Genomic DNA, 24,302 nt, shown 5'->3' on the forward strand with positions numbered 1-24,302 from the left:
ACAAACCTGACCCGGCCCCTGTCAAATGCATATATAAAAGTCAAGCCTTGTCTTTGTTCCTTTCTCAGCCTTTGGATGTTAATCTGCTGAGCCTGTGGCCACCTAAATAAAATCCTCCTGTCTCACCCAGTGGTCTCCTGATTGTTGCAACAGTATAAGAGGTCTAGTTGTTGGCTTATCTCAGCTTTGGATGTGCCTTCCTAGGCTTAATCATTTTTAGCTTTTTAATTTAAAATGAGGGATCTGTGAATCTTCCTTTCACTTGAACCTTTAGAGGACATTGTAGGGTTATTAATAAAAGAACTTTAACTGAAATCTCATTCATTTCTAACAGTGAAAGCCAAACATTCCTAACCCTGTATTGCAGGAAATAGAAATGTAGTATGTTTAGCCATAGATTATTTCTGAGACTCTTTTATAAAGCCTTCCATGGAAATAAATTGATCATGAAGAGAAAGGATTCTTATACAGCTTTTACTTATTCTGCTTAAGTTGGATATCTACATTTGTACTTTTCCCTCTTTTTCTTGGGAAGTATTATATAAATTATTTCAAGAATAACGATAGCTTATTTATTAATATTGTATCTACAAAACTAAAACTTGTCAGTTAACCACATTCTAAATTAACAAATTTTAAGATTTTATTATTTGGAATGACACAAAATAGAATAGTTTTAAAGTCTATGTTATTAATTAAAAAGTGTTGTTTTTTCGCATTTTAATCCAGTAGTACTGTTATAATACATTTAAAAGGCTTCATTTTGAACAACTATCTTCATTTTATCCCCTCTCACCTTTTCAGCCACAAAAGGCAGTGCTCCAAACTGAACAAATTTGCCAAGGTGGTCTTCTCTTTATACATTTAGTTTTCTTTGAAGATTCCTTCTTTTCCTTGGAGTGCTTTAGATTTGAAACTGAAGACATTATAATTTTACTGATTTCAAGTACAGTTTGAAGCTCAGAAGCTTTGTCTTAAAATAGCTTATGTTGATGTTCTTCTTCCTTAAGTTTTCCTTCTAAATGTTTAATCTTGTCCTGAGCAGTTTTCTGAGTTGTTGTAAGTCTAAAACACTCTTTTCCTAAGACATCACGCTTTTCAAGTTTTGCATACAGCTTCATCTGATCTTGTTCTTTTTCCCTCTGAAGCTGGACCTGTTGTTCTAGGATCATGTTCTTTTCTCGCTCTACATTGAGAACCATTCTCTTTGTATATTCTAGTTGCTTCTCTAGAAGAGTACAACGAGACTGGGCTTTGCTTAACTGTATACTTACATCTTTTTTCTGCTTTATCAGCTCCTGGTGTGCCAGATTTCTCTCATTTGTTTCATTCTCTAAGGCCTTCTTATACTGTGCTGCTTCTCTGGAAAGAATGTTCAGGTTATCTTCAGCTTGTGTTCTCTCCAGCTCTAAACGATGAATTTTTTCCTGAAGAGTTTTTAAGGCTAAAATAAGAGCTGCCAGACGGGGCGGCCGGGCAGAGGCGCTCCTCACTTCCCAGACGGGGCGGCCAGGTAGAGGAGCTCCGCACTTCCCAGATGGGGCAGCCGGGCAGAGGCGCTCCTCACTTCCTCCCAGATGGGGTGGCGGCTGGGCAGAGGTGCTCCCCTGTTTTGTTATGAGGCAACATCGTGACCCACATATCCTTCAGAAACCTTTTAACGTGACTGAGACTAGATGTCTCCCCAAGCCTTCTAGAGCAACTTCCTGGTGTAAGGCTATTCCTCCTGACTCAGAAAAGTCCATTTCCATTTGTGACAATTTATCTGAACTTTCGATGGCAATGCAAGATGAGCTGGACCAAATGAGCATAGAGCACCAATAACTACTGAAACAAATGAAGGAAACCGAAAGCCATTCAGTCTGTGACGACATAGAATGTGAACTAGAGTGTTTGCTCAAGAAAATGGAAATTAAAGGAGAACAAATCTCCAAACTGAAGAAGCATCAAGACAGTGTCCGTAAACTGCAGCAAAAAGTTCAAAACTCAAAGATGAGTGAAGCTTCAGTTATTCAGCAAGAAGACAGCTACCCTAAAGGATCAAAGAACATAAAAAGGAAATTAAAGGAGAACAAATCTCCAAACTGAAGAAGCATCAAGACAGTGTCCGTAAACTGCAGCAAAAAGTTCAAAACTCAAAGATGAGTGAAGCTTCAGTTATTCAGCAAGAAGACAGCTACCCTAAAGGATCAAAGAACATAAAAAATAGCCCCAGAAAATGTTTGACTGACACTAACCTTTTTCAGAAAAACAGCAGCTTTCATCCAATACGAATTCATAATCTTCAAATGAAATTGAGAAGAGATGATATCATGTGGGAACAGTAACAAAACAGCAAAACTGTCACCTTAATGAACTTTGTCAATGAGACCTTGAATTGTCAAAAGTGGTTTTAATTTAATATAACTTTGTGACATTTTGAATCATGTTTCTAGCTTCTATAAAACATGAAGTTGCAGTATTTAAAAATTAATGCCTAATGACCTACTGGGTTCCAAATAATAAATTAATTGCTCTTTTATTTTTCTTATTGATTGAAACCCATAACCTCATCTTGTCTTGGAAACGTTGTTTGCTTTGCAGATATCTTAAGCTAAATTTAAGAAATTGTACTAGATTGACAATATTCAAAATTGAGTTAAATCCGAGCTACAAGTACCATTCATTCCACTTTTCATTTAGTAGGTTTGGAACCTTAAAAACCAATGTTAAATGAACATAGCTCAGAAAGATCACTTAGCTTTCCTGGTGCCTTCTTTCTATTTTGTTTTAGAGCTGTGAAATGTTTTTCTCTTTTGGAAAAGGAAAAACTTAACAGTTACACAGTTTTGTGAAGAAGCCTTTAATCCAAGTTTTATGAGACAATAGGAACCTATAGCTACTTAATTTTTAGGAGACAGTAATTCAGTTGCAGAAGTTTTCCTCTGCTGTTCCCATTCTCTTTTACAAAACTAGTTTTTTAAAAAAATCAATGATCAATTTTATCTTATTACTTTATAACTTTTGCTGACTTTTATTCTTTGCATTGTATGTAATGTCCATCAGTATAAATTGAGACTGTGAATTTCTAGGACCCACAAAAGCCATATTTTTTTTTTTACAAGAAAGTATAGAGGAAGAGGAAGCTGGGCATTACCTCATCCAGCAGAAATTCACGGTAGTATGGTATATTTTTATTTTTTATATTTTAAAATCAATAATGTCAAATGTCATTGTGTATGCATGCTTTATAATAAATTTGCACTTGATCATTTTTCTGGAAAAAAAAAGGCTTAATTTAACCAGAAATATTCTAATGGGGCCCAGCACTATCCTTATTATACTTAGGCTTCATGCAAACCACAGGTTGGATTAGAAAGAAATCAATAATTCCACTCAAGGGTTTTCTATTTAACAACAAGAAAAGATTATTCAGTGTGAATTGTAAGGTTCAACAATAATTACTTGGTAATTTTGAGGTAGTAAGCTCTATCTATTTAATAAACATATTGCTTAACTCACATTTTTTTACTATGAGAGACAATAAGGATAGAAATTTAAATAGCACCTCCTGCCACTGTAAAGCTTAAAATATAGTCAGAAAGCTAAATATAGAAAATAGAAAATACAGAATGGATTAAAGATGGCAATATTTTAATAGTGAAAATAACTGATATTGATAATTTAATATATGCCAAGCATATTTCTAAAACCAATGAATAAATTTTAATGAAATAATTTCCACAACCCCATGATGTGTGTTAATATTTCCTGTGGAATGATGGCAACAAAAAATTTGACTCTTTAGTATTTTCATATTGTGGATTACAATATCAAGACACAGAGATATCGAATTCTCTCAAAGTCACACAGTAAGTGAGTAGCAGAGCTTGGTTTTCATACAAGGAGCCTAATTTTGTGGTCTCCCTTTTAAATTTGATGAAAGCATAGAAAACAACTAATTTAGCCTGGGAGAGTCAGAGAATAATTCACTAAGGAAATGTGTCTATAAATGTATAAATAATAATTTGATAAAAGAAAAATCACACAAAGAAAACTCATCTAGAGACAGAAAGGATATATGCATAAAAACAAAGAACCAAGTATACCATTACATTCAGAGATCAGTGGGACATTGAGAGAATAAATAAGGAGCAGCAGAAGATAAAGCAAAATATCTAAAATAGAAACGTATTATGGGAATTCTTATTGTGTTATAATTTATTATAAAAATTTCCAAGGAAGGAATGCTGAGAGACGTTGGAGGTTATGAAGGAGAAAATCTGAAAACCAGTTGAGGAGGAAATTGTGAGGTGTGTGAGATGATACAGTGTAAAACAATGTGCAACATTCCATTATAAGGAAGAGTGAGCCAAGACTAATGAAAATATCATTCCGAAAGTTTATGAGTCCTATAACCTCTAAGTTGAGGCAGTTTCCAATAATGTGGAGCATCTTGTATAGATTTTGTTATGTTCAAATCAGAAAGTCTAAAATTAATGTGGCATATAGAAATATAATCTTTACAAATTAATGAGAAAATAATTGAAGAATGGAAATTTTTTTCTCCCATTTTTATACCAAAATGTGAAGTCAGATGGGAAAATATAGATTATGGTATACATTGTCAGTATAGATATTTTAAATGACATAATTATCATTTCCATTATGGCTCCTTTTATAGGCAATGTATTTTAAACATATAAGCAGATAATACAAGGATTCAAAAGATCATCAAGCTCAAATATTCAGTAACACACCTAGCTTTCTATACTTATACTTCCTATAATTCAAAATATAGGATTTGATGGCACTTATTATAAGGGGAATAGATATAAGCACAAATTACATGTTCATATCCAAAAAGTGTTATATGTGCATATATTATATTTTATATGCACACATATAAGTTACATATATATAAATACACATATAGTTTACATACATATGTACACACAGATAAAAAACCTCAAGGTAACATTCAAACAAAAAAAAGATAAAAAATGAATGACAAGGTAATAAAAGGAAGCACTAGACAACTCAGGTTAATTGTTACTGCAAATAAATGAAAAAACTAATTTTAGGTATTCTTGGTTGCCAAAACATAAAAATAATTCTTATTATTTAACATAAGCAAATTCATAAATTAATTAAGATATGTTTATTTGAGAATGATTAATTGAATGAATCTACAAAATGCAGCTTTGAAATACTTATTCTACTTCTGTGCAGATAATACAATAGAATTTTTATTTTGATTCATTGAATTTTTTGTCAAGTATTCAGGAATATTTCAAAAACAATAATTTTATGAGGATGAAGCAAAAATTATTCTTATTATTACTGTAAATATTACCCTTAATAAGCTTATAAGAATAACCAATTGTCGTTTTAGGAATGCAAGGGGAACTGGCATGTTATATTCCAGGCATGTAAATATCTGAGATAATAAGATGATAATATAATACATCAAACTCTAGAGATAGTAAGGGAAAGCATGCCACATAGAATTTCAATATACATTGTTTCATTTGAGTTTTGAGGTGTTAGTAGGTAATATAGGATTCCAAACAGATAATTAACTAAAATGACATTGATTGAATGTAAAAGTTTATGTTTTACACAATAGGTACATAGGTGACCAAGTTACCATTTTTTCTGTAAAAGTAAAGTTTTCAGTGCTATTCAAAATAAAAATAAATATATTGTACTTACATATGATAAAGTGTAAAATCTTAAAAAGTTAATATTGAAGAAATAAAATACCCCCAACATACATATCATGTCTATACACTTAAAAGTTCCAAAAACAAACAATTATACTTCATTATATAGAATATAAACATGATTCTTTTTATTTTTACTTATTTTTTAATTCAAAAAAAAATTTTTTTTTTTGAGACAGTCTCACTCTGTCGCCCAGGCTGGAGTGCAGTGGCATGATCTCGGCTCATTGCAAGCTCTGCCTCACAGGTTCACGCCATTCTCCTGCCTCAGCCTCCCGAGTAGCTGGGACTACAGGCACCCACCACCACGCCTGGCTAAATTTTTCTTGTTCTTTGTATTCTTAGTAGAGACATGCTTTCACTGTGTTAACCAGGATGTTCTCCATCTCCTGACCTCGTGATCCACCCGCCTTGACCTCCCAAAGTGCTGGGATTACAGGCATGAGCCACCTCACCCAGCCACATGATTCTTAATTAAGAACAAAATAATACTATTTATAAAGCCTTAAGGTGCCGAGAGGAGATTGTCATTGGCAAGAGCATCTGGAGTCCTCTGGGATGTTGGGAATGTGCTATTTCTGGATAGGAGTGATAGATAATATCAGAGTTTACTTTGCAGTTACTTTAAATGAATTTTACATTTTCTTGGTGTATATTTCACACAATTTAATAAGGAAAAATAAAGGTTTAATTATATTATCTGCACAAAAGTAGAACATTTAAGTATTTCAATGCAAAACCAAGGCTTTTCTATATAAATCCTTTATGATCTTAAAAAGTTTTGGAACATATACTCAACTGCAACTTCAAACATCCACTTCAAAAAGTATAGAGGAGAGTACATTGACTAAGAAAACTTCAGTAGCATTTGATGCCAATTTTTGGGTAAAACTGCTAAAAATAAGTGTAATGTGATGTTAATGTTAACATATTATTTTTTGTGTAAAAGGTGATATCTAATATATTTATTTCTTCATGAAATGCATTGTTAAATATCAAATTAAATGTTTTAGAGTGTCAGCAAAGGCAGTGACGTATTTTGGCAAGGCTATTATTAAGTTCTTGTACTGGATACTGTTTGAAAAAAAAAAAAAAAATGTTCCTGAAGCCAGTTGCAGAATACAACACTAAGACAAACTAGACCAGAGGATTTCTTTTCTTATCTTTCCTTTTTATAAAAGAATGTGGGTAAATGACTGTTTTTTCTAAATTCTGATAATTTGTCCTTGTGCATAGGTCTATATACTTTTTGTCATTTAACAGTAAAAATTATTATCTTGAGAATCCATGTGACCTATCTAATTTGTTGAGGTATTGTTGAAGAAAATGTCTCTGAATGAGCAATTGAATCTTTAGATTTACATATCTCACAAAGTATTCTGGCCCATAAATTGTTACAATCTATGAAATTATAATTTTAAAAAAATCAGTGAATGCCATAAATAATTTAAAGTTGTTCTTAATAGCCTTCTAATGTCTGAAAGAGCACAAACAATCTAAGGTCACACCTCAAGGAACTACAGAAACAAGAACAAACAAACCCAAACCCAATAGAAGAAAGGAAATAACCAAGATCCGAGCAGAACTAAATGAAATTGAAACAAATAAAACAATACAAAAGATAAATAAACAAAAAGCTGGTTCTTTGAAAAGATGAATAAAATTGATTGACTGTTGGAGGCCGCACAAATGTTTTTTGTGATTAGGTACATCTGAAGCCAGTTAGTAATAATATGAACCTGTGATCAATTAAGCAGCTGACCAATCATTACCTCCTCCTCCTTGCTCTTGTTACCCAATAAATAAGAAGGGCTGTGGGAGCTCAAGGGGGGTTGTCTTTGCTCGCTAGAAGCAGGGAGTGCTCTTCTCCCCGTGTTGCCTTTCCTTAGAACAGTTTCTTTTAAGTTTTCATTTCTACGTTCCTCCCTTTGTTCATTCTTGTAATGATGGTCTCAAGTGGTAACAGCAGTAACTGCTGTAATGATGGTCTCAAGCCGTAACAGTAATAACTGCTGTAGTGATGGTCTCAAGTAGTAATAGTGGCAGCCAGCTACAATAGACCATTAGGAAGATTAACCCAATAATAGAAGAGAGAAAATCCAAATAACCTCACTAAGAAACGAAACAAGAGATATTACAATTGACACCACTGAAATACAAAAGGTTACTCAAGGCTACTATGAACACTTTTATGCACATAAACTAGAAAACCTAAAAGAGATGGATACAATCCTGGAAAAATGCAATCCTTCTAGCTTAAATCAGGGAGAATTGATACCCTGAACAGACCAATAACAAGCAGCGAGATTGAAATGGTAATTTAAAAATTACCTACAAAAGAAGTCCAGGACCAAATGGATTCACAGCAGAATTCTACCAGACATTCAAAGAAGAGCTGGTACCAATCCTTTTGACACTACTTCACAAGATACAGAAAGAAGGAACCCTCCCTAACTCATTAACTCAGACTCACCCTAATACCCAAACCAAGAAAGGACATAACCAAAAAAGAAAACTACAGACCGATATCCTTCATGAACATAGATTCTAAAATCCTTAACAAAATACTAGGTAACAAAATCCAACAAAATATCAAAAGGATAATCCACCATGATCAAGTGGGTTTCATACCACGGATGCAGGGGTGGATGGTTTAATATATGTAAGTCAATAAATATGATACACCACATAAACAGAATTTACAACAATAATCACATGATCATCTCAATAGATGTAGAAAAAGCATTTGACAAAATCCAGCATCGCTTTACGATTAAAATTCTCAGCAAAATCAGCATACAAAGGACATACCTTACTGTAATAAAAGCCATCTATGACAAACCCACAGCCAACATAATACTGAATGGGGAAAAATTGAAAGCATTCCCTCTGGGAACTGGAACAAGACAAGGATGCCCACTCTCACCACTTCTCTTCAACACAGTACTGGAAATCCCAGCCAGAGCCATCAGACAAGAGAAAGAAAGAAAGGGCATCCGCATCAGTACAGGGGAAGTCAAACTATCACTGTTTGCTGATGATATGATCATTTACGTTGAAAACCCCAAGAATTCCTCCAGAAAGCTCCTAGAACTGATAAAAGAATTCAGTAAAATTTCTGGATACAAGATTAATGTACACAAAACAGTAGCTCTTCTATGCACCAACAATGACCAAGCAGAGAATCAAATCAAGAAGTCAACCCATTTTACAATAGCTGCAAATATATATATATACATATTACATATATACATATATATATATACATATATACTTAAGAATATATTTAACCAAGGAGTTGAAAGACCTCTGCAAGGAAAACTGCAAAACACTGCTGAAAGAAATGGTAGATGACACAAACAAATGGAAAAACATCCCATGCTCATGGATGGGTAGAACTAATATTGTGACAATTACCATACTGCTAAGAGCAATCTACAAATTCAGCACAATCCCCATCAAAATACCACCATCATTCTTCACAGAATTAGAAAAAAACAATTCTAAAATCCATATGGAACCAAAAAATACCCCACATAGCCAAAGCAAGACTAAGCAAAAAAGAACAAAAGAAGGCATCACAATACCTGGTTTCAAAGTATACCAGAAGGCCATAGTCACCAAAACAGTGTGGTACTGATATAGTAATAGGCATATAGACCAAAGGAACAGAATAGAGAACCCGGGAATAAACCCAAATATTTACAGCTAACTGATATTTGACAAAGCAAAAAAAAAAAAAAAAAAAAAAAAGGACAACCTTTCAACAGAAGGTGTGGTGGGATAATTGGCTAGCCACATGTAGGAGAATTAAACTGGATCCTCATCTCTCACCTTATACAAAAATCAACTCAAGATGGATTAAAGACTTAAACCTAAGATCAGAAAACAAAAAATTTTAGAAGATAACATAGGGGGAAAAATATCCTTCTAGACATTGGCTTAGGCAGGGATTTCATGACCAAGAACCCAAAAGCAAATAAAATTAAAAAAAAGATAAATAGCTGGGACCTAACTAAACTAAAGAGTTTTGCATGGCAAAAGGAACAGCCAGGAGAGTAAACAGACAACACACAGAGTGGGAGAAAATCTTCACAATCTATACGTCTGACAATGAACTAATATCCAGAATCTACAATGAACTCAAACAAATCAGTAAGAAAAAAATCAAACAATCCTATGAAAAAGTGGGCTAACGACATGAATATACAATTCTCAAAAGAAGATATACAAATAGTCAATAAACATATGAAAAAATACTCAACATTACTAATGATCAGGAAAATGCACATCCAAACTATAATGTGTTATCACCTTACTCCTGCAAGAATGGCTGTAACAAAAAAGAAGAAAAAAATAGAAAAACAGATGTTGGTGTGGATGCGGTGAACAGGGAACACTTCTACACTGCTAGTGGGAATGTAAACTAGTAGAGCCGCTATGGAAAACAGTGTGGAGATTCCTTAAAGAACAAAAAGTAGAACTGCTATTTGATCCAGCAATCTCATTACTGGGTATCTCCCCAGAGGAAAAGAAGTCATTATTTGAAAAAGACACTTGCACACGCGTGTTTACAGCAGCACAATTCAAAATTGCAAAATCGTGGAACCAACCCCAATGCCCATCAATCAACGAGTGGATAAAGAAACGGTGGTATATATATATGATGGAAGACTACGCAGTTATAAAAAGGAATGAATTAACAGCATTTGCAGTGACCTAAATCACATTAGAGACTATTATTCCAAGTCAGGTAACTCAGGAATGGAAAACCAAACAGTGTATGTTCTCACAGGTATGCATGAGGTAAAATATGAGGTCGCAAAGGCGTAAGAATGATACAATGGACTCTGGGGACTTGGGGGGAAGAGTGGGAGGGGCGAGGGATAAAAGATTACAAACACGATGCAGTGTATACTGCTTGGGTGATGGGTGCAAAATCTCACAAATCACCAGTAAAGAACTTACTTGGGTAAACAAATACCATCTGTACCCCAAAAACTTATGAAAAAATAAAATTAAAAAAATTAGGTGAAATTCATCATAGCAATAATCAATTAAAAAGAGTTGTGGTCAGGTGCAGTGGCTCACGCCTGTAATTCCAGCACTTTGGGAGGCTGAGGCAGGCAGATCACAAGGTCAGGAGTTCGAGACCAGCCTGGCCAATGTGACGAAACCTCATATCTACTAAAAATAAAAAAATTAGTGGAGCATGGTGATGGGCGCCTGTAGTCCCAGCTACTTGGGAGGCTGAGGCAAGAGACGCGCTTGAATCCGGGGGGCAGAGGTTGCAGTGAGCTGAGATTGTGCCACTGCATTCCAGCCTGGGCGAAAGAGCGAAACTCTGTCTCAAAAAACAAAAAACACAAACAAACAAACAAAGAAGAGTTGCAACTAAAACTGCCTATGTCTCAGTGAGTTATTGGAGACTCAGTCATGCAGTTTATTAAGGAGAATCAGTATAGTGACTTGAATGGATACAGATTGTTTACAGCTCTTCATTGTGTGTGTGTATGTGTGTGTGTACATTCACAAACATTCACATACTGTATTTCAGGACTTTAGAAAAATATGAAAGAAATTTCATATTACTCCACCCCTAAAATTTTGCCACAACTATAACATTTATTTCAAGTAAAAAAAATTTTTATTGAATTGGTTTCATTTCCTTAGTGACATTTGAATGGTATTTACGTCAAGTGCAGTGGGGTGAGGGGAGGGGGGAGGGATAGCATCAGGAGATATACCTAATGCTAAATAGCGAGTTAATGAGTGCAGCACACCAGCATGGCACATGTATACATATGTAACTAACCTGCACATTGTGCACATGTACCCTAAAACTTAAAGTATAATAATAATAATACAAAAAAAGATTATCATTTATTATTCCTTAATTTAGGTCTAATTTATTGTTCGACAATGTTGAAATGCTGATTTTTTTTAGAAAACTCATTTTTAATATTTTAAAATCTTGTTTCTATTCTTATAGGAAAAATAAATTATAGGAATTTCATAATTATTAACAAGTCATTATATTAATTACCTGACTTCTGAATTCACTTAGATGCATTGTGGCTATATGCTTCAAATTTTTTTATAGCTGCACATTGTTTATTAAAAGCATTATATCGTTCTCACTCAAAAGTGGGAGTTGAACAATGAGAACATATGGGCACAGGGAGGGGAACATCACACACCAGGGCCTGTCAGGTGGTGGGAGGCTAGGGGAGGGATAGCATTAGGAGAAATACCTAATGTTGATGACGGGTTGATGGGTGCAGTAAACCACCATGGCACATGTATACCTTTGTAACAAACCTGCATGTTCTACCATGTATTCCAGAACTTATAGATATATATATAAAATAAATATATATTTATAATATATTTATAGATAATAAATATATATTTATAATATATTTATAGATAATAAATATATATTTATAATATATTTATAGATAATAAATATATATTTATAACATATTTATAGATAATAAATATATATTTATAACATATTTATAGATAATAAATATATATTTATAACATATTTATAGATAATAAATATATATTTATAATATATTTATAGATAATAAATATATATTTATAATATATTTATAGATAATAAATATATATTTATAATATATATTTTTATACATTATATATTTCTATATATTTATATATAATAATATATATTTATTATATTTATATATAATAAATATATATTTATATATTTATATATAATAATATATATTTATATATTTCTATATAATAATATATATTTATATATTTATATAGATTTATATATATTTCAATATATAAATATATATATTTATATATATTTATATATTTATATATATCTATATATAATAATATATATTTATATATTTTTATATATCTATATATAATAATATATATTTATATATTTATATATCTATATATAATAATATATTTATATTTTTATATATCTATATATAATAATATATATTTATATTCATAAGATATAAATATATATAAAATAAATATTTATTTTATATATATAAAATATATTTATTTTATATATATAATAAATATTTATATATAAAATATATTTATTATATATATAATATATTTATTATATATATAATATATTTATTTTATATATATAAAATATACATATATTTATTTTATATAAAATATATATTTATTTTATATATATAAAATATATATATTTTTATATATATATTTATTTTATATATATATACACACACATATATATATATATATAAAGGTTTTTGAGGGAGCAGGAGTAACTGTTACTCCCAGAGTTGACATTAAATCTGTTTGTGGGTTACATTTCAGTCTAAATGGCATGAATCATGGAATGATGGAGAAAGTTACTCATTAAAAGTTCCTTTACTGATCTATCTTGCAGCTGCCTTGGAACATGATTGTGGGTTGCAGTTTCTTTAAAGAAGTAGTCATGCTTGTATTTTCATGCAGAGAGGAATGGCATGGCTGTAACAAATAAAAAACTAAACTGTAGAAACCACAACAAAAAGCATTACATAGATGTTTCTGGTAACTTTTATTCAGCATTAAAATATGCAAACTTTCATCCATTTGATTTATTAAAATATATCAAAATATATTTATATACATTATATCTAATGTAATTTATATATACACATATACACAACTGTTAGAATGCCTGGGAAATAAGTTTCAGGACATCCAGAGTCCAGGCATTGGCAGAAAGCTTACACTGTGCTGGAGAGCTTCTCAGCTCTCTACAACAGAAAAGCAGGTAATTTTCAAGGACTCTTTCTGATCTTAGCCTTAGCTTCATGCTGAGAATTGTGACTTCTTCGCTTTTCACTTTCCAATCGTGTGCAAGTTTGTGATTTGCAGCATCTGACCAGAAAGCATAAAACAAAAGGACTTTCTGGAAAATACAGTAACAGGTTTTTTCCTGTAACAAGGAGAAAAAAAATACATAAGGGCATTAAATAGAAGATAAAAAAATAGATGGCCCTTTAAATATTAAAAATTTAGAATAATTATTACTTCCTGGAGGCATATTTTTAATTACATCTTAAAGGTGATTAATTTGATTTACTGCCTTATTCAAACTTATAATGAAATCTTATTCTTAATACATAACAGAGATGCCTGGTTTATTGCCATACTTTAAAAGACAATGAACAAGTTATGTGAGATAGACACACAATTGTTTTAAAGTTAAATATAAATCATTGCCATAATGTTGTTAGAAGAATATTATACTAGAATTGGATTTTATTATAATATAGAATTGGTGAATGTGTCTTGTTCATTTTCTTGTCAAAGCCAAATATAGTATGTTTTGCCAGTTTGTTTTGCCAAAACAAAAGAAAAATATTTTAGTTTTTTTGAAGTAAATATTCCTTTGTGATTCTGGATAAATCTGATTTTATGACAGTGAACTAAGAGTATACTGCAGTCTTAGAAATAAATAAAAGTTTTAAAAATAAAGAAATAGATACATTAGTAATCAAAGAGGAGAAATCTTGAAGAGCCAGAAATTGTGAGTAATCACGAAAAACTGAAAACTGTCGAAATACATAAGCCAAGATAAAAACTTAGGTTTATGTTTATGGAATGTAGCATCCACACCAAGGGGGTTCTGGGTGTGGAGATGATGAAACAAGGATTAAGGATGGGGGCAGAAAGAGCCCAAATGTTACTTGGGTTGGTTACTCTAGTGAGAGACATTAGTGAAGAGAAAGGAGATCTGTTCACTAGGCAGAAACAGTGTTCAGGAGCTTGGATGAAAGGCAGAACAAACCTTCTGATGACTGGTAACGTGAGCTTTTTCATGACACTGAGGATATGGGGTTTCTGCTTCTTAGCAAGGTTTAGTCCATTCTCATGCTGCAAATAAAGACAAACTGAGATTTTAGTTTGTAATATCTAAAGGTAATATCTAAAGGTAAGAGGTTTAATTGACTCACAGTTCAGCATGGCTGGAGAGGCCTCAGGGAACTTACAATCAAGATAGAAGGGGAAACAAGCAAGCTCTTCTTTGCATGGTGACATCAAGGAGAAGTACTGAGCAAAAGGGAGAAAAAGCCCATCAGATCTCATGAGAACTTACTCTCAGGAGAACAGCGTGGGGGTAATGATCCCCATGATTCAATTACCACCTACCGGGTCCCTCCCACAACACCTGGAGATTATGGTAACTACAATTCAAGATGAGATTTGTATGGGGACACAGCCAAACCACATCACAGGGTAAATTAAATTCTGGACTTATGGACAAGGATGTTAGCTTTCTTTCCTGGAATTGTCAATGAACTTTATATATAAAGATAGTCTAGCAATCAATCTTAACAGGTCAAAACAAAAGGCCGATGGAACAGAGAGACATTTTTCAAAACCCGCAAATAAGTATGTCACTCTTTGGGGCAGTGTTAAAGGATTCCAAATTTTGTTTTCTCAACATGGAAACAAACATCAAAATTGTGGAGAAACCTTTCCCCCAATCAACATAGACTAGATGTTTAAAATTTGCAACATCAATTGTCTAGAGGTCCCAGAAGGAACACTATTGGGAAGAGATGAAACTAATATTTGAATAAGAAAAAGCCAAGTATGTCCCAGGCTCAGAAGACAGACAATAGTAAAACCACATGCAGATATATACATCCATATATGTATATACATGTCACACACACACACAAGCATATACCTACGTGTACACCACATGAGAGTTTAATTTCAAATCAAGCAAATAAAACAAAATGCTAAGAGTTACCAGGGAAATGCATTGAAGATTTGTGGGGGAAATAGGTGAAAGATTGCCTACATGTTACAACAAACTTTTCTTATCAATTTTTATGTTTTAATGTTTTATTTTTAATTTTTATGGGTATATAGTAGGTGTATATATTTATGGGGTATATGAAATATTTTGATTGAGGCATACAATGTGTAACGATCACATCAGGGTAAATGGGGTATCCATCACCTGTAGCATTTATCATTTCTTTGTGGCTTTATCAATTATTGGCACAAAAGGAGAATAGAATAGTCTTCAAAGTGCTGAAGGGGAGGTACATTTGAACATAGACTCCTCAAATTATAAATAAAACAAAACAAAAACATCATTGTAATATGAGGCAAAATGATGACTTTTTTACGAATTTGGAAAATATAAAAGCTTATGACCTGCAACCCTTTTTTGAAAGCATTATTAGAGACTATCCCCTAGCAACAAAAAGAAAATATCCCCACACTGAAAAAGTTATTGACCATCTTTCCAAATATGCAGTAGGAATGGCGAACTCCTTCAATGTTCATCTGTAGTCTCCCTAAATGGCTCCCAGAATCTTGCATCAGAGGTGTTCGGAGCATACTTTCTTGGTCTCTGTTTTTCTAGAAATATAGGTTGCCTTTAAATTTAAATTGAATTTTCAGCCAAGCTGTCAATATTACATATTTTCCTGTGAACAGGATTATACTGATTTTGCATCACTGTATTTAAATTAAAGCATTTTGTCGGTGCTTTGTATTATAATAATGTGCAAGAAAATATAATAATATAAATTCTAAGTAAGATTTTTCTTAATATCTGAAAAAGAAGGCCATCAGTGGATAGCAAGGAAAATGCAATGGTATATAAATATTTTTTTTTAATCTTTAACTTGTCATTAAAATATTTACATGACCATTCATATTTTATAAATATTGCATTAAGGACTAATATCACACAATGTTTAGGCCATTATTTTAGTGTTTGGCATATCTGAGTTTTACTTAGCTTTTATGATTTCCTGGAATTTTACCTGAGGTAAGTGCTTCAACCTTATTGAGTATAAATTTTTTCTCTTCAGAGATGCCTTTCATAAATATTCATTCAAATATATATCCCCAATATCCCAGCTTATAACTATGATTTTATTCTGCTTAATTTTTCTTATTAGTAGTTATCATTACTGGAGGTGTTAGTATATATTTGTTACTTTATTTATTATGAGTCTCTACAACTGCAATGTAAGTTCCATGGGACACATACAGAATATCTCTAGCCCACAACAAATCACAATGTCTGAAGAATAGAAATCATTCACCAAATATTTAGTAAAAGAATTAATAAATTCATTAGTGAGTAAGTGTCCTGGAAAGAAGTTTTGATAAACCAGTTTATTTATTTTCTTAATTAGAATGTACATCGCAAAAAAACACACAATGATCGATAATTTATTTGTGAACTAGAACAAAATGCATCCAGACAGAAATAATCCCATTACATTTGAATAGTATTGTTGCCTGTTTTAATAAGTATGAACACCTCTCACAGGATCAGGAGTAGAAAATCATTGTAGTGTGTTCTTCGCTTTGTAGAAATTGATACTCAGAAATTTAAGATAGCTTTGTGAGTGTATGTGTGTGTTTCCTTGTATGTGTATATGTATACAGTTATTGATATTGATATATATTCAGGAAGAGTTGAAACCAGAAGTGAGTACCAGGACTCTTAAATCCTAGCATACATTTCTTCTTCTTTAAGTTGTCTTTTAAATACAAATTTTGTTTTCTTTCAACATTGCTTAATTTGTGTAAATAGAGACATAAGAGAAGCTTTGCCAGGTGGCAGCTGAAGCCATAGTAGGAGCAGCGTTATCTTAATCGCACCACTGCTCTGACTGACAGAGACCACTAGGCTAGATTCATTTGAGCAATTGTTTATGCCATTCTCACAGTCCATCTGGGTACTAATGGGAATGGTGATGCCAGTGCCAGGCTAATGACAATCAGAGTTCTGCAAGTAATAACACTTTGGAATGATCTTTTGGGCAGAGTTATTTTCAGGGTATGCAAATGGAAAGTCCTTTATTAGTATTCTCAAGTTCTTTCTTCCTCTCTCTGTAACCCTTCAGCATCATTGTTCCCTCTTGAATATTCACATGTATTTCTTAAGTTATTTTTTCCCCGAAAACAACTGTGTGAAGTAAATTACATTCAGGGTTCTTAGTCATGGAAGGATTTTATTTTTTTCTGTGATCGAGGGGATGATACCAACAGGGCAAACACTGAAAAGCAACTGCTTTCAAACAGCATGCTATAGAACATAGGGTGAATACATTTGATAATGAAAGATTTAGTAATTTACAAATCGTTTGGTAAATTGACAATCTCTAGGAGGTTTTCTGTTATTGCCACTCCTCACTGCATGTTTGTTTTGTTATCTTAGCAATTAACCTTATAGCTTACATATAAAGGAAAAAAACTAAGCTGCAAGTTTCTCATGCTTTTATGATTCTGCGAGAAAGATTTTGAAATATTTGACTGCTATGCAAACACAATAAAAGTTTATCCTGGCTATGCTTCCAAAGGTTCATCCCAAAAACCTATAAATTATAACAAAAATGATAATTTTATTAGGATAAATGAAGGTTCATTCCAAAAACCTATAAAGTATAACAAAATGATAATTTTATTAGCATAAATGAAGGCTTATTCCAAAAACCTATAAAGTAAAATAAAAATGATAATTTTATTAGGATAAATGTATGCCTAGTGTTCAGTCCCAAGTTAAATAGACACACACACACACACAAAAAAATAAGTAGAAGCCATTTGCTTGGAAAGATTATAAGCAGTGATATGGACTACAGTCAATTAAGTATATTGAATATACCCTCATAATTATAATTCTTTTATGTTGAGTGAATTGCTTAAATTTATAATTTACATTTCAAAGATCAAATTATTTTAAACTGGAATGAATAGAATATCATATCATTATCTATCAGCTGTAGCATAACATTACACTTTTGCAGTAAGCTAAGAAAACTTTTTTCAAGTCATGAAAGAAACATTTAACAAACAGCATTTACTGAAAGAAACAAAGTAACCTATTTTAGAAACACACTTATTTATATATGATATTATTTATAAATTCTTTTCAAAAGGCATGGCATCTCTTTGCAATTTTAGTCATTGCATATATAATCATGTGAATATTTAATATGAGAAACATTCCAGAGAAAGCAACATGTTTATTAATGCCATCTCATCCAAAATAAACTCTTCTATAACTTCACTGTAAGATATGTCTAAGCCCTCTTTGAGGTTTTTCTGGTATTAGCAATTGTTTTTTATCTGCTGCCCATCAGATGCATTTTATTTTACTATTAAGTTTTTGTTTTTCTTTAAGTATATCTATTTCAAGCTTACTTAACGTATCCTAATATCAAGAAGTACTTTGTAGTAAATTTTGTTCTAAAAGTGATGCTTTGTAAAGTGAAAAGCTATATTCTGATTTTTGAGCAGTTTAATTTTCTTGTATTGGTTATCTGTTGATTGTTCTTCAGGACATAATAGTTTACTGTTACACTTTGAAAGAGATTTGAAAGCATATTTTAAACTTGGTTGCTTGTCTGTATAAAAATGATGATATTCCTTCTCATTCACATCTGTCAGTAAAGATCACAAATATTCTCTCTCTCCTGTAACTTTCTTCTATGAAAATAAGTTCTATAAAAGTCTTCATTTTCTATATTTGAGGGAAACTAATATAATTGTGGAAGTTCCCTTTTAGAACTTTTTCTTACAATTAAAAAAATAGATGTCAAGCAATTGTGAATATACTGTGTAAAAAGCAGCCATATAATGTTTTAAGTTATGGTATTGCCATAAAAGACTTATAACACTAATTTGCCTGAAATATAATCAAGGGAATTAGAAAACAATATTGTAATTTTAAGATATGGAGATATTTCAGAAAATTACATAAATAACATAACTTCACAACTCCACTGACATGACTAAGTAAATTCTTGCTGTGCCTCTATGAATAAAAAAAAGTTAGTTTTACACAAAGGTAAATATATAAACCTTGCTCTGCTTTGAACCTCTGATTCATTTTGTTTTAAAAATTAATATTTTATGCTAGATGGGTGTATCAGCAACTTTCTGCCTATTCCTGACCAATAATGAGTTTCATATTGAACATTGCTAAACTTATAAAAGATTCAAACATTGAGCCATAACTAAAGGACACATGAATTGTACTATAGATAATTCTGAATGTAAATCAAAATAATTATACATATGTATATATTATAGATATGCCAAGTATTATAATTAATGCTGATATTAACCACCATAATTAGCTTATCAAGCACCAATCTCATTGTATTCTTTGTAGTCCATGTGTTGTGCCCCTATATTACATAAGTGCCCAGTAAATATATGCTGATTGGTGGGCGGGTAAAGCAAATATAAGTAAATGAAAATCTAAAGAAAACACTAAAGAGTCTGAAGATTTTGTATTCACTTTTATTGGATTAAAAAGCTACCATTTCTTGTCCAGGCATGGTGGCTCATGCCTGTAATGCCAGCACTTTGTAAGTTCGAGGCAGGCAGATCACTTGAGGCCAGTTCAAGACCAGCCTGGCCAACATGGTGAAAACCCCGTCAATACTGAAAATAAAGAAATTTGCTGAGTGTGGTGCCACCTGCCTATAATCCTAGCTACTCGGGAGTCTGAGGCAGGAGAATCACTTGAACCCGGGAGGTGGGGATGGCAGTGAGCAGAGATCACGCCACTGCACTCCAGCCTGGGCATCAGAATGAGACTCCATCTCAAAAAAAAAAAAAAAAAAGCTACCATTTCTCTAGTGGAATAACTTTCTATAAAAATATGACTGTTTAATATTTCCAATAATTTGGAGCTTTTATAATCTTAATTTTCTAGGTGTCTTTTCACTCAGAAATATTCTCAGTCTACAATGATCTTCCTCAAAATCATCCACATTCAGGAAATTGATATCAAACAGGAGTATTAAGCTTTATTCTGTCATAAGGAATGTGCCAATTAACATTAATAATCATCTCATGCAAACTGTAGAGAAAGGAATCACCAGCAGCAAACATATCTTAGTTTTCATACTTGATTTTTTTAAATTCACAAATTTGTTACAGTATTTAAGAAAGTTTGAATCTTTCCTCAAGTAGATTACATGTAGAATCTGAAATGAATGTCGGAACCATGCTGTGGAATCGGTTGAAAAACAAACAGAAATGAATGACCGTGAAAGAGACATAAACCTGTAATCTTACATTGCAAGGGGAACCTAGTTTTGCAAATAAATTACATACAGTCAATAGCACTGCTTGCCATAGACTAGGTTCCTTATGTTCTTTTGGGAATGGTTTTTCAATCTCTTCTTAATGGAAAAGTATGTTGATAATCCTTACGTCCACAGGTCTCGTCAGAGTGCCTCTAAGAAGAAACATGACATATTTGCTGTAGGCAAAGGGTTGACTGCATCAGAAAAGTTCAAAGTATTTACTCCTTTTCATTTTTTTTTATGTAATGCTATTTGGCTTGACTTGTTTCTATAATAAATTATTTTTTTTGTTTTTGTTGAAATTTTTAGTTGATTCCTGTTTCTTTAGTAAACTCATTTGTAGGTTCTCAGAGAAATCTTTGAAGCTCTACATGGTTCAAAAGCAATATTTAGTTTACTATAATTTAGTTAAGATTATATTTAAAATATTTTAAATTGAGGCTTTTAAATAAAACCTGACAGGAGAAATGTTTTACTTAAACATGAAAAACTTCAGAGCATTAAATACTTGATAAACATGTTTCATTTTTTTTTTATTATACTTTAAGTTCTGGGATCCATGTGCAGAACATACAGGTTTGTTACATAGGTATACACGTGCCATGGTGGTTTACTGCACCCATCAACCCATCATCTACATTAGGCATTTCTCCTAATGCTATCCCTCCCCTATCCCCCACCCCCCAATAGGCTCTGGTTTATGATGTTCTCCTCCCTGTGTCCATGTGTTCTCATTGTTCAACTCCCACTAATGAGTGAGAACATCTGGTGTTTGGTTTTCTGTTCCTGTGTTACTTTGCTGAGAATGATGTTTTCCAGCTTCATCCATGTACCTGAAAAGGACATGAACTCATCCTTTTTATGGCTGCATAGTATTCCATGGTGTATATGTGCCACATTTTCTTTATCCAGTCTATCATTGATGGTCATTTGGGTTAGTTCCAAGTCTTTCCTCTTATGAATAGTGCTCCAGTAAACATACGTTTGCATATGTCTTTATAGTAGAATGATTTATAATCCTTTGGGTATATGCCCAGTAACGGGCTTGCTGGGTCAAACAGTATTTCTGGCTCTAGATCCTTGAGGAAATGCCACACTATCTTCCACAGTGGTTGAACTAATTTACACTCCCACCAACAGTGTAAAAACATTCCTATTTCTCCACATCCTCTCCAGCATCTGCTGTTTCCTGACTTTTTAATGATCGCCATTCTAACTGGTGTGAGATGGTATCTCACTGTGGTTTTGATTTGCGTTTCTCTAATGACCAGTGATGATGGGCTGGTTTCATATGTTTGTTGACCACATAAAAGTCTTCTTCTGAAAAGTGTCTATTCATGTTCTTACACCCACTTTTTGATTGGGTTGTTTGTTTCTTGTAAATTTGTTTAAGTTGCTTGTAGATTCCGGATATTAGCCTTTTGTCAGATGGATAGATTGCAAAAATTTTCTCCCATTCTGTAGGTTGCTTGTTCACTCTGATGAAAGTTTCTTTTGCTGTGCAGAAGCTCTTTAGTTTAATTAAATCCCATTTGTCAATTTTGGCTTTTGTTGCCATTGCTTTTGGTGTTTTAGTCATAAAGTCTTTGACATGCCTATGTCCTGAATGGCATGCCTAGGTTTTCTTCAAGGGTTTTTATGGTTTTAGGTCTTACTTTTAAGTCTTTAATCCATCTTGAGTTCATTTTTGTATAGGTTGTAAGGAGGGGGTCCAGTTTCAGTTTTCTGCATATGGCTAGCCAGTTTTCCCAACACCATTTATTAAATAGGAAATCCTTTTCCCATTGGTTGTTTTTGTCAGGTTTGTCAAGGATCAGATGGTTGTAGATGTGTGGTATTATTTCTGAGGCTTCTGTTCTGTTCCATGGTGTATTTATCTGTTTTGGTACCAGTACCATCCTGTTTTCATTACTGTATCCTTGTGGTATAGTTTGAAGTCAGGTAGTGTGATGCCTCCAGCTTTGTTCTTTTTGCTTAGGATTGTCTTGGCTACATGGGCTCTTTTTTATTTTCATATGAAATTTAAAATAGTTTTTTTGTAATTCTGTGAAGAAAGTCAATGGTAGCTTGATGGGAATAGCATTGAATCTGTAAATTACTTTGGGCAGTATGGCTATTTTCACTATATTGATTCTTCATATCCATGAGCATAGAATGTTTTTCCATTTGTTTGTGTCCTCTCATTTCTTTGAGCAGTGGTTTTTAGTTCTCCTTGAAAAGGTCCTTTACATCTGTTGTAAGTTATTTTCCTAGTTATCTTATTCTCTTTGTGGCAATTGTGAATGGGCATTCACTCATGATTTTGCTCTCTGTTTGACAATTATTGGTGTATAGGAATGCTTGTGATTTTTGCACATTGATTTTGTATCCTAAGACTTTGCTGAAGTTGTGTATCAGCTTAAGTAGACTTTGGGCTGAGACTATGAGATTTTCTTTTCCTTTCTTTTCTTTTTTTTTTTTTGTGATGGGGTTTCACTCTTTTTTCCCAGGCTGAAGTGCAGTGGAACAATCTTGGCTCACCACGCCTCTGCCTCCTGGGTTCAAGCGATTCTCCTGCCTCAGCCTCCTGAGTAGCTGGGATTACAGGCATGTGCCACCACACCCAGCTAATTTTGTATTTTTACTAGTGACAGGGTTTCTCCATGTTGGTCAGGCTGGTCTCGAACTCCTGACCTCAGGTGATCTGCCCACCTCAGCCTCACAAAGTTTTGGGATTACAGGCATGAGCCACCACATCCGGTTTTGATTTTCTAAATACACAGTCATGTCATCTGCAAACAGAAACAATTTGACTTCCTCTCTTCCTATTTGAATATCCTTGATTTCTTTCTCTTGCCTGATTGCCCTGGCCAGAACTTCCAATACTATGTTGAATAGGAGTTGTGAGAGAGGGATCCTTGTCTTGTGCCACTTTTCAAAGGGAGTGCTTCCAGCTTTTGCCCTTCAGTATGATATTGTCTGTGGGTTTGTCATAAATAGCTCTTATTATTTTGAGATATGTTCCATCAATATCTAGTGTATTGAGAGTTTTTAGCATGAAGTGATGTTGAATTTTATTGAAGGCCTTTTCTGCATCTGTTGAGATAATCATGTGGTTTTTGTCATTGGTTCTGTCTGTGTATGGATTACGTTTATGGATTTGAGTATGTTGAAACAGCCTTGCATCCCAGGGATGAAACCAACTTGATCATGGTAAATAAACTTCTTGATGTGATGCTGGATTTGGTTTGCCAGTATTTTATTGAGGATTTTCTCTTGGATGTTCATCAGGGATATTGGCCTGAAATTTTCTTCTTTTGCTGTGTCTCTGTCAGGTTTTGCTATCAGGATGATGCTGACCTCGTAAAATGAGTTAGGGAGGATTTCCTCTTTTTCTGTTGTTTGGAAGAGTTTCAGAAGGAATGGTACCAGCTCCTCTTCGTACCTCTGGTAAAATTTGCCTGTGAATCTGTCTGGTCCTGAGATTTCTTTTGGTTGGTAGGCTAATAATTACTGC

General features: G+C 33.0%; 1 pseudogene; it reads right to left on the reverse strand.

The window, feature by feature from the left end:
- Positions 1-748: 748 nt before the first annotated feature.
- LOC129032372 (centrosomal protein CEP57L1-like) lies at positions 749-1,472 on the reverse strand (annotated as a pseudogene).
- Between the last annotated feature and the right edge of the window lie 22,830 nt (positions 1,473-24,302).

This window comes from Pongo pygmaeus, chromosome 2 (assembly GCF_028885625.2).
Source record: "Pongo pygmaeus isolate AG05252 chromosome 2, NHGRI_mPonPyg2-v2.0_pri, whole genome shotgun sequence".
Taxonomy (NCBI): Eukaryota; Metazoa; Chordata; class Mammalia; order Primates; family Hominidae; genus Pongo; species Pongo pygmaeus.